The sequence below is a fragment of the Vicugna pacos genome, chromosome 3, assembly GCF_048564905.1.
Source record: "Vicugna pacos chromosome 3, VicPac4, whole genome shotgun sequence".
NCBI classification, from domain to species: domain Eukaryota; kingdom Metazoa; phylum Chordata; class Mammalia; order Artiodactyla; family Camelidae; genus Vicugna; species Vicugna pacos.
This window is the reverse complement of record NC_132989.1, coordinates 83,649,991-83,663,060: the sequence shown is the minus strand read 5'-3', so window position 1 is coordinate 83,663,060 and position 13,070 is coordinate 83,649,991. Positions and strand designations below refer to the sequence as shown.

General features: G+C 38.5%; 1 pseudogene; it reads right to left on the bottom strand.

The window, feature by feature from the left end:
* Positions 1-2,573: 2,573 nt before the first annotated feature.
* LOC102539589 (large ribosomal subunit protein uL30 pseudogene) lies at positions 2,574-3,343 on the bottom strand (annotated as a pseudogene).
* Between the last annotated feature and the right edge of the window lie 9,727 nt (positions 3,344-13,070).

The window sequence follows — 13,070 nt, the reverse complement described above, 5'->3', positions numbered from 1 at the left end:
ACCACATGATTTCATTCATATGAGATACTTAAGAGTAGGCAAATGTATAGAGGAAAAGAAAGTAGAATGGGGATTTCCAGAGCTGGAGTTGGGGAGAAGGGCAATTATTGTTTAATAGCTACAGAGTCACTGTTTTTCAAGATGAAAGAGTTCTGGAGATGGATAGTGGTGATAGTAGCACAACAATGTGAAACTACCTGACGCCATTGAATTGTACACATAAACATAGTATAGATGGCAAATTTTATGGTATGTGTATTTTACCACAATTTAAGAAAACTCAGTAAATAGAAAACAACCCAATTTTTAAAGTTGGGCAAAGTATTTGAACAGACATTCCCTAAAGAAGATACACAGATGGAAAATAATCACATGAAAAGATGCTCAACATTGTTGGTCATTGGAGAAATACAAATTGAAACCACAATAAGAGATCGCTACATACCTATTAGAATAGCAAAAATTAAAAATAGTGACCGTACTAAGTTTTGGCAAGGATACAGAAGAACTGGAATTTTCATAGTGTGGATAGGAATGTAAAATGGTATAACAATTTTGGAAAACAGTTGAGTGGTTTCTAAAAAAAGTTAAATATACACTTGCCATATGTGACCCAGCCATTTGACTCTTAAGTGTTTACCCAAGAGAAATGAAAACATATGTCCATACAAAGACTTGTTGAAAAATATTTATAGCAGCTTTATTTGTAATGGTTAAAACCTGATAACAACCCAAATGTCCATCAACAGGTGGGTGGATAAACAAATTGTGATCTATCCATATGATAGACTATTACCTAGCTGCTTTTTATTACTCCTTTTTATTACCAAAAGGGACATAGATGGATCTCAAAATAGTTACACTGAATGAAAGAAGTCAGACAAAACAACAGTACATACTGATGATTCCATTTATATAACATTCTATAGAAAATATGCATTAGTCTATAACGACAGAAAGCAGACCGATGGTTGCCTGGGCATGGGGAGGAAGGAGGATAAAGAGAAAGGAGGGAGAGTTTACAAGGGACTCAAGGAAATCTTTGAGGGTGTTGGATATATTCATTATCTTGATGGTAGTGATAGTTTCATGGCTGCATGCATATGTCAAAACATATCAAACTGAATTCTTTAAATATGTACAGCTTATTGTATGTCAATTTTACTTCAATAAAGCTGTTAACAAAATAAATAAAGGAGCTTTATGAGCTCAAATTTGATCTGCCTCAGTAAATTTCCATCTGTTGGTGGAGACAGAGCTTGAGGGTAATAACAATTTGGAATTTTCCCTTTGGGAAATGACCAAGGAAGGCAACCTGGGATGAGAAAAAATATTGCTGAACCACGTGGAGAGTTTTGAAGAAGTTGAAAAGTGTCCATTTTCTCTGCATTTAATCAACATAGAAGGCCTCAACATGATATTGGAGCCAGGAGGGATCTTTGAGAGATGAAATACAGTTCAGTTGCTTTATTTCACAGATGAGGAAATGTATCAAAGAGAAATAAAGGGACTTGCCTTAGGCCACACAGCTTGCAGAGCTAAGGATAAAATGTGAGTCCTCTGAAGCTTACGCTAATGCTGTCTGTTTTTCTATATAGCTGACCTAAACCCTTTAGTAATTGTTAATCTAGGTTAGTCTGAAAATATAGAGTAAGATAACACCTATGAGATGCTGAGTTCCTTCATGGCCATGGAGATGGCCCAGAAGCTAGAAGGGAACACCACTACCTTTACCTTCATATTTCTAGTCCCCAAACCCCTATAGACAGACAATACTCCTGGTAGGGCCATAAAGCTCCCCTGGCTACCCTGAGTCTAGGCAACCTGAAACCATTATTTCTGATGTAAATTTCTCACAGGTACAGTTAGTTCTGCTATAATGCTTGTTTTGAAAACACACAAATTTGTTCCAATGTGATTGATATATTAGGAAACAACATGAATATAATGGAAATTTGTCTTAGCCTTTGAGTGATCTTATGAGTGAGAAACACTAGGTGAAAGTAGAAAGCCATTTACCTGAACCGAGCTGCCTGGGAATACATAAAATACAGACACACACTACCCTCAGATATCTGCCAGCTACCTCAGTTTACTGTGTGCGTTTTGAGTCGTGCCCATCCACATCTGATGTTACAAATTTTCCACTGATTTTAGATTACTTACCTTCCTACCACTGTACAGTGAATTACAAGCTGCAGCCCTTCCAATGCCTACTTCCTCAAAACAAATGTCAAATCTTTTTTAGGTATATATTTCCCTTTGCTATACAGTATAATCTTGTTTATCTATTCTACATATATGCCTGTCAGTTTCTACAAATTGCAAACTCCCAGTCTGTCCCTTCTTGTGGTATCTCACAGTGAAAAAAAATGCAACAATGAATATATGTATGTTCATGTATAACTGAAAAATTGTGCTCTACACTGGAAATTGACACAACATTGTAAAGTGACTATAACCCAATAAAAAACTGTTAAAAAATTTTTAAAAATTTAAGGTAAAGTGCCGTTTTTATCATATTATTTGTGAAATTTCCTTTTTTTTTTCAGCTTGAAAGTGGTCATTGTTTATTAACTGACCAGATTATAAAAACAATCTTGGGAGGCACTATAGTTTATCTTTCTAAGAAGCCTGTTGATCTGGTCTTCCTTGTTGCCAGCATCTCCTCCTACACAATGCATGGGCTTCCTCTTCATTCCACTTTGTGAAGATCATTTGAAAGCCACAGGAAGTTTTTGCTCCTTGACGCATTTTCCAACAGTATAGTTCTCATGATCCCCCATGCAGATGATGCCTTATTTACAAGTGATCAAGCAGTCAAAGTGTTACCTGTCACGACAATTAGCTTCTTGTTGATCTTGCTAATACCATGCCTGTGGATCAATTCTTCTACTGATGTCAATTTGAAGTACCCCATGCAGTATATGGCTCCACAACCCTCAGCATGTTAACTGAGCCTTTTTGAGCTTAACAAAGCTTCCACTGAAGGGCTTACGAAGGTGAAAGATGCAACACTTTTCAGATCTTTGGGCTCACACCCTTGATACCTCTGATCCTAAAGGCAAATGCTTATTTGGGTTCTATAGTTACATGGAAGTTGCCCGATTTTCTTGCCATCTTTGCCAGTCAAATCTCACTTCTGTACATCTGCCTATTTTCCTTATTGTGTTACTTAGCTTTTTTTAATAGATAAGCTTCCTCCTTGCCATTTGAAGCATCTTTTGGGCAACCTTCTTTCTCAGGTGCTTTGTCTTAAGCTCTAGAAAATTCCATTGCTTTTTTTTTTAGTGGCTTCTGGCATAGAGGGAACCTTCTTTTTCTTCTATTCTATACCCTCCATGGTTCCAGCCAGAAAAGAAGTTACTTACGAATTTCTTAACCATTTAACATGTGTAAAACTATGCTACCATTTTTATTAGGTTCTTGTATCCTTTTTTTTAATGTGTCGCTGGTGAAGCTTTGGAGTGTTGTCTCCCTAAGCTCATCTTTTCCCAAAAGCCCTGTGGTTTTTATTGCAGTATTGTGCATAGCATGGTGATTTTTATGAAGGTATTTGTCACATTATAGCAGAACTGTATCAAGAGTGTGGTGTAAACCCGTGAAAGACTAATCTTGGGTCCAATAGCTGTGGGTGCATGCGTGCGTGTGCGCACACACACACACACACACACACACACACACACACACACAGCAGTTGACCCCTGAACAATGAGGGGGTTAGTGGCACCAACCTTCTGCACAGTCAAAAATCCAAGTATAATTTATAGTTGGCCCTCTTTATTGGTGGTTCCTCTGCATCCACCGTTCCATACCCATGGATTCAACCAATCACGGATCATGTAGTACTGTAGTATTCACTATTGAAAAAAATCCGCATGTAAGTGGACCCGTGCGGTTCAAATCCATGTTGTTCAAGAATCAACTGTTCTGTTAGGCAGGTGTCCTGTCATGTAAGTTTGTTTCAAGGCTGACAGGAGAAAGTATCCATTTCAGAGTCAGCCCACACAGTGATTCTTAGTTGCAGGATATGGGTCCCTTGTTCCTTCTTACCAGTGACTGACCTTGGATGGAATGGAGACCATTATCACTGATCCACCAGCAAACATAAGCATTAAATCAGTTCACACATAATGGATCAGACTTAGCAATGACCCACCATCTTGGCATCTTAGGCGCTGGAAACTGTATAGGTCAAAAGCACGTTCCATGGTAGCCTGCAACAGAATCACCCAGGGAACCAAATAGAAAGAAGATTCCTGGGCCTCATTCCAGATCTGCCAAGTCAAATTCTCTAGGATTAGGACTAAGGAATCAGGAATCAGCATGTTGACAGGCACTCAGTAATCCTCAGACACCCTAAACTTTGAGAACCCCTGGACTAGAATGTCTGGCTCAACAAGACATACAAGGCAGAGCCAAGTTCCCACTTGCCAAACTAGTTTTTACCTGAAACAGCTAGTTTTACTCTGTTTCATACATCATTATTGTCCAACTACAATGGCTGGTATCCAGTTTTAGACCATTATTGTTGAGGATTTGTCATGGGTGCCACATGTTGACCTGTTGGGAAGAATTAGAGGTTGATAGAAAGAAAAGAAAGTGCCAGAGAGGGGTTGGACACATTAGAGAGTGTTGTTCTGTAGCTGGTTCATTAAGTTCATGTCCCATCTGTCTGTCAAGTTTTTTTTTTTTTTAGAACATGGAATTAAATTCTCTGGTGTGTTCTGAAACAAAGATAGGACATCTGTAGCTTCCTAATGAATAATTTCTCTCTTCGGTATTCTAGCCACTGATAAACTGGCACTGAGTTCTGTATTTGTGTACAAGATGGTTTGGGAACAAAATAGCAGTTAAAAATTGTGAAGATATTATGAGTGCATTAAAGGAATATAGTTATTTTTCTGGAGATAGCCATTATTATAATGTGCTATAGTAATGCCTTGTAATCATCAGTAAGTGTTAATGTGGTGTTTAACATCTTCCACCTTGGAAAGTGAGCATTTTATTATGATTCAAGTCACAGGTAAAATAATGAAAGATCTTAACTCTCTCCTTAATAGCCCCAAATACATGTTGCAAAATAACTCTAGCGCTTATTATGTTGGGAGGAAGAAAGCAAGTTCTATCTTCTTCTATTGTGTGCAAGAGGACATTGTAATAAAGATAGGTTTTTGAAGTAAACAATGAATAAAATGGACATGAAAGTGCAGAATTAAAATGGATTTGCTTTGTCTCTTTTGAAATTGGTGAAATAGGAACTACCAAGATTGAAATTTATATGCCTGCTCTGTAAAATGACACCAAGTATTAGAGAATTAGTGTGAGAATTAGCTAAGTACTGGAAACCTCCATTCCCGGAAGTTACGCTGGCCATTCATATTGCCCACCCTTTTCTAAGTAAGACTTGACTTGACCAAGAATTCTTACTTTCTGATGGCATGACAGGTGTCAAGCTTGTATTTAGGAGTAAAATGTCATGATAGCTACATCTTACTTTCAATTATTTACATATAATGACCAGAGAAAGAAAAGGCAAATATGGCAAAATATTAACCATTGTTGAATCTAAGAGGATGGTATATGGGTGTTCACTGAACTGTTCTATCAACTTTTCTGAATGGGGGCAATTTCCATGGTATACATTTGGAAAGCAAAAAAAGGAATGTACAATTTGTCCACTTAAGGTCAATAAAAATATTTACAGTCACTCCAAAACCCCCTGAAATCATACCCAAGCCTATGGGTACAATTTAGTGTGTAATTCTGGTTTTATGGCTTAGCGTGGCACTCCTCTAAAATTATGACTGAAGAAGAAGGAAGTGAAACTCGATACTGCCCTGCCCACTATAATTCTTTTGATACCGAGTGTATTCTCCTCCAAAAGTATGACTTGTATATTAAATAGTATAGTGGCTTTCTACCTTCAAGCCTATTCTCATAAGATTATTTCTCTTTCTACAGTTGACTAGAAACTGAGTTGTCATAGTGTGATGATCAAAATGAGTTTCTGCAGAGAACAGGTTTTACGTAAGTCTTCAAACCAGTTAGACTGTAAACTAGGAAAGAGTGTAGAAATAGACTTGGAGCCATGAGTAAAATTTCATTTATCAAAATAAATGACAAGCTGGATTTATTCATGGAGTGACATCATGGAATCAAGGTTTTCTGCTAGAGTCATAGATGTTTTTATGCCATATATGTTTATATTTGTTTTTACATGTTATATATGTTTCCATTTCAGGAACTTGAAGCAACTTCTCTTTTCCTCTCTCCCTGTCATTATTTTTCTCTCCAGTCCCCATGACTTCAGTCTCAGACTCTCAAACTTGAAATGTGGCTCTGGGCAAAGGACCATATCTTATCTGCAGAATGAGGAGGAGGGCTAATGAACCTCACAATCCTCCTGGATCCCATATCAGTTCAGCCTCATTTTCATTTGCCAGTGAACTGTGTTGTTTAATCCCCTCACTTTCTGGGAACCCACCAGCCTCGTGATCTCTACCATCAAGAGTTTAAATCCCCCCTTCTCTGAAACAGGAACAATGAAATTATTCTCATCTCCTTCTCTCTCTCTCTCAATCTCATTCTCTCTCCCTCTCTTCTGTCTCCCCTATCAGCTTCCTTTTTTATAGGTCCAACAAATCACCACTTTCTGAGTTTCTAAACTTAGCCTTCAGGCTACCTGACCTATGAACCCTTTCACAGCTGGCTCCCCTCTGCACCTGCTGGAACCATTATAGTTCTACATTCCATGGAAACCAAAAGATTCTTAAAATATGCTTAATAAATGATGGTTTCCATTCTCTTAGGCATGGCAGGTGATGTGCCTAATGGGGTCAGCTGGACTGAGTTATATTCTCTACTAAACCTCTTAGATATAGCCCCAAGACTTTCAGATTACCAAATATTTCCATCTATCTCAACATGAGCATCTGGTTCCAGATGCATAGTTAAAGTTATGACCAGATAGACACAGAAACACCTGTGCATAGTTTCCTAAAGCACCTTCATGATGACAGGTATTGTGTTGCTCATCTGCAGCTGCTATTATTAGAAGCTCTTCATACCAACTAAGCTGTTATTGAAGATGAAGTGGATTAGGACTTACGGAGTCTGAGTGATAAACATATGACACAGGGCTTTGAGGGCAGGCTGGGTGGCGTGCAGTTTTATTCAGCACCACACCTCAAATGCTCAGCATGGCAGCCTGTGTTAAGGGCACTTTCTAAGCAGTAGTGAAGCAATTCAAATGTTTGAATGGCTCATCCAAGCTGACCTTCCACCACAGCCCAACTAACTGGAGGGGGAGCAAGGGAACCACAGATGCCTACCAACTGGGCAGATGAATCACTGAGTCCCTCTGTGCCTCTGTTTCCCTGTGAAGTTCACAGACAACATCTGCCTTCTACTTGCCTTGAGAGGTTGTATTGAGGACTGCAGGCAATGCTGGCCAAGTGCTTAGAACTCTGAAAGATATGAGACTGCAAATGAACAGAATGTCATATCACAGTGGGTACTTTGAACCCTAGGTCCTTCTCTACATAAACATAGGTGTGTCATTTATGTCTTTTTTATGCAAATGCCTTTACATTTTGATCAAATTAGTAACTAGAGAGCCATTAAACACAAAGCAATCTACTAAGTTGTGACGTGACTGCCCCTCAAGGAGAGATCTAAGGTGGGGACAGAGAGCAAGGGCCCTTGAGATGTGTATGCTGCAGAGTGTAATCTTTTACGAACTATGTCCGTTCAGAGTGTGAGGGTGCCAAAAGGTACAGCAGATCCTGTCCCATTCCAGCAGAGACATCTGATGGAAGCCTGTTGAATTGGGCCAGGAGCAGTGGGCATCCACCAGTCATTCTCTGACTTGTGGATCCTACCAGCACTCAAATGGAGAGAGAGCAGCACTGAGGGAAAAAAGCACACCTAAGTGAGATCTCTGATAGATCTCCATTCTCCAGGGGATACGCAGAATAAACTACAAATAATAAAATAGGACCTTGGGAAAATACCAAGAACAAGAGAAGGGGCATCATCCTCAGACTCAGATTACTCATAGGCCCCTGAAAAGATTTCCTACAAGAATCAGAAAAAAAAAAATTGGAAAGTTTTACCTCCTCAGAAGAACGCAGAATAACTGACCTCTTTAAAACAGATTCAAAAGAGTGCAGGATGGATTGAGACAGAAAGAGAATAGGATGACAGGAAAATGGAGGTGGGTGCGATGAACTCTTGAGTTGGAAAATTTAAAATCCATCGTGGAGACAATAAAGAACAGAATTGGCAATGGGGCATCACCTTTCTGGAGGGCAGTTTAGCAACGTGTGTTAATATTCTTAACATGGCCTTTTACCCAACAATTCTATTTCTAAAAAATTTAATCCAAGTAAATAATAGTATGAATTTACAAAGATGTAAATACAAGACATTATTAAGGGCTTTTATAGTAGAAAAATGTGTCCACCAATGGGAGAATTACTTAAATAAATTACAGTACTGATATATCACTGTTTTAAGGCGAACATAGCATTAACAATGTTAAGCAACTATTAAACATTATGATATCAATATTTATTAAGACCAGAAGGAAAGATATGTGTTTAACACATGCTATATTGTTAGGTAAAGAAAAATGAAACAGTTTACAAAATAATACATAGAGTGAAATCTTAGTTTGGTTTTTTTTTTAAAGTATGTGTGTGTGAAACAGAAAAGAAGCCTGGAAAGATTATGGTGTTAACTATTGCTGCTTAACAACCTGCCTTAAAACTCACTGGCTTAAAACAATTACCATTTCTTTAGTTTATGATTTTGCAAAGTGACAATTTGGACTGGGTTCAATCAGGAATTTCTTCTGGTCTTATGCTCCCTCATGCATCTGTGATCAGCAGCTGGTTGGCTGGAAGCTGGCTGGTCTCGGATGGCTTCAGCTGAGACAGCTCACCTCTGCTCTTCCTGATCCCTCATTCCCAAAGAAACTGATCTGGGTTTGATCACATGTATACCTAGTGTTCTGAGAGTAAGGCTGAATCTCGAGCTGAGACCTGGCATGTTACTTCTGCCACGTTCTGCTGACCAACGTAAATCACGAAGCAAGCTCAGATTCAAGAGGAGGGAAAATAGACTCTACCTCTTCATATAAGGGACTTCCAAGTCACACTGAAAAGAGGTGTAGATACAGAGAAGGGACTAATTGTAGCAACTTTTGCATACAGCACTGCCACACTTAGAACATTGATTTTAGCTCAGTACTTATTTAGGACATGGAATTACAATGAGTTTCACCATATTCTTTATATGTTTCTATACTAGCAACATATTTTACAATAACCACGTATTACTTTTGTTACCAAAATCAAGTTATTTCCATCTTAAAATGTTACTAAAAGTTTTTAATGGCATTGCAAAATAATCATGATATAATCTTGAGTAGAAAAAGCATGATGGAAAATTATAAAGTGTACGCATAACATATCTTAAAACATAATATGCACAAAGAAGGGGCTAGAAGGAATTATCAAAATGTTAACAATGGTACCATTTGGGTGTGGGGTTATGAGTATTCTTATATTTTACTAAACTTCCTAAATCTTCTCTAATTAAAAGATATTACTTTAATAATTAAAAAAACAGGGGGAGGGTATAGCTCAGTGGGTGCTTAACATGCCTGAGGTCCTGGGTTCAATCCCCAGTACCTCCATTAAAAAATAATAAATAAATAAACCTAATTATCTCTCCCCCCAAAATTTTTAAAAATTAGAAAAAACACTGAAAAATGAAAAAAGTTTTTTTAAATGACACTTAAAAGAAGGATAAAACATTAATGTCTGAAAGACATCCTGGAACCAATAGTAATAGTGTCTACCACACACACTGAGAATGATTAACTCTGTTCTCTGCACCTGAAATTCAATGGTAAGAAAATCATTTTTGTTGAAAAAAATGACAGACTTGTCTACTTAGGAAAAAGCATTCAGAAAAATGTCAATAATGTGGATCTGAAGAAAATTACAGTGCAAGTTCTACATCCTCTGATACAATTTAGCAGAAACGCTATAATCTGGAATCGTTGGGTGCTGCCCAGCTAATAGTAAAGCTTCTGCTTTCTTACATCTACACCCAATTGATTAGTACTCCAAGTGCAGAAGTGATTGAGTCTCTCTAACCTCCGGCAGCGAGGCCAGACCAGTGTGAGGAAGAGAGGCTCCCAGGGCACAACACTGAAGGCAGGGCCCCTGGCCCAGGCCAGGCCAGCCCATGCTTGCACTGGGTGGTGAAGGCCTCCTTAAATGTTATACCTAGGCACCTCTCCTGCCTCACCCTAGTCCTGGCCATGCCTCAGAGAACTAGTCTCACTCTTCTTAACCACAATGGAAATACCCTCCAATTATGGCTTTTATGCTAGGCGTACCGACAAGTATGTTAGCCTAAGTTCCCAGAGAAAAGAGCCTGAAGCTGAGGGCCTGTGTGTGGGTGACTTAGCAGGGAACGAGGTGCCAGGAAGCAGAAGTGAGATTCCAGGGCAGTTAAGTAGAGAAGGAAAGAGAACCAATATGAAGAGGATTTATCAAGCTGGCTAGCAGTGGGTACAACTGATAACTCAAACCATGAGATTACATGCTAAGAAACCACAGAAATGGTGTCTCATTATCATCTCGGGAAAGGAAAGGAGGAAAAAGGGAAGAACGGATCCATAGGCTCCCACATTTCATTGTTCAAAACTTTTTCCCCAGAAGCATGAGCTCCCCACAGTGCCAGGGCACACTGGAGCAAGACCTTTGCCCTCAGCTTCATGCTTTAGCTTTGCCTGGAACACCACAAACCCTGCATATCATAAACACAGACGCACACAAATATCACAGAGCATACCTGCCACTTGGGATCCGACCATTCGCACTGGCCCTGCACAACCTCTAACCCTAAACATCTGCTCCTGCTCAGACCCCAGGGGAATACTTCTTCACCTGGATTGTCCTGTATCTTCAGAACAAAAGTCAACTGCGTCAAAATTCCATGAAGATTTGTGGGCTACTCCACTGCCGACATTGGAGGCCAATATCTTTTGGGAGTTTGGGGCAGATTTGAGCAGCAGAAGTTCTTAGGTTAGAAAAAAAGACAAATTTGTTAACTTGTCAAATCCGTCTCTGAGAACTTGAAGGCAGTAAATTCTTTCATAGTGAAATATTTCCCTAATACTGCCAAGTCTTCTTGTTTTCCTTTGTGTTCCAACTCATGGTTCTGGAGGAACTGACAAATTAATGTATTCACAATGGTCATGTATTGTGGCTGAGGAACATTTCATAGCATTTAACAAGTTGTTTTACCCTTTAATTTGTTTTGTCTCTCAGACCCCAAGTCGCCTTCTATATTTTGCTGTGTGAGGAGGTTACGGGGACTCCGCAAACTACATGTCTACTTTCTGCCAATAGGGGAGACTGCAGGGAGGCCAGAGGAGGAAGGGACTTGGTCTTCTTTCTGTCTGTTGGGTGTTCCTGGCAGCATCACCCGCACAACAGCCCTTCCATGTGGCAGCGATACCTGGTTCATGTCCTGCTTTTTGTGGCGGTTCCACAACCAGCATCCTGGCATCTACTAGTCAGGTCACCTTCCCTGTTCTGTCTCCACCCCAGTTCTGCAGTGCCCTCCTCCAAACTTCTAGCATCTTCTTTGTTCTCCCAGCCGCAGGGATGGTAGCTTCTGCAGACACTATCTTCATGTTACTTCCATGACTCCTTTTCAGTTTTTTAGTCCTCTGATACCTGTTTACCAATTCCTTATGTTTTTGCTATTGGAATGACTGGTGTGAATTTTGGCCTTTACTGATACAATGGATCTGAATGTTATAAGTGAGAAGTGTAACAATAATTCTTCACAGTGCAATTAGATAGACATTGAGTGCTGGAATTGTGATTGGCTTTATTTTGATAAATGTCTAATAAGATGTAATTAAATTTTCAACAAGTTAAAGTATAATTTTATTTAAATACTTTGAGTTTAAATTTTTTATATTTATGAATTATGATTTGTATTTTGGCTTTTACTTTTAATAATTTTTTTACTTCTTTATAATTTTTTTCTTTTTTGTTTGTTTGTTTTGGTGGAGGGAGGTAATTAAGTTTATTTATTTGTTTTAATGGAGGTACTGGGGATTGAACCCAGGACCTTGTGCATGTTAAACACCTGCTCTACCACTGAGCTACACCCTCCCTTCCAAAAAATACCTTATTTTTAAAACATGCTATATTAGTCAGGGTGGGAAAGAGAGAGAGAGAAAAGAGAGAGACATTTCAAGGAATGTGCTCATATGATTGTGTGATTGTGGGGGCTGGCAAGTCTATAGGATAGGCCAGCAAGTCTGGAACTGTTAGGCGGGAACTGATGCTGCTGTCCTGAGGTAGAATTTCTTCTTACCTGTGAAACTTCAGTTTTTGCTCTTCAGGCGTTCCAACTAATTGAATGACACCCACTCATATTACTGAGGGTCATCTTTACTTAAACCAATTGATTATAGATGTTAACCCCACCTACAAAGTACCTCAACAGCTACACCTAGATTACTGTGACTTAATAACTGGCTAGTATAGATTATCTCAGTTGACACATTAAAAACTAGCCATCATTTTTATATATGAAATATATAAAATAGTAAATAAATATAATATAGTAATATAAAATATAATATAAAATAACACAAAATACAATAAGTAAAATAATATAATACATAAATATATTTTATTTACATTTTTATAAATATACTTAACATTTGTGTTAACTATCAAACATACCCTGAATACAGTTATGTTTGATGTAAAAATGAAAAAGACAAAGGTAGAGCTCAGAAAAAGAAAAAATGCTCCTCCACTAAAATGTTGACCTGCTGGTTAACAGTTGCCCCTTCAAACCCCTCCTTTTCTGCTCCCACAGGCCTGTTCCTAACATTTGCAGGACCTGGAGCAAGAGTAAAAATAAAGCTTACCCATATTTCCATTTTTTACCAATAATTAAAATATCCATTTGCTACAAAATTTGAAGTTGCAGAAATTTCATCTATTTGTTTAAATTGTGTA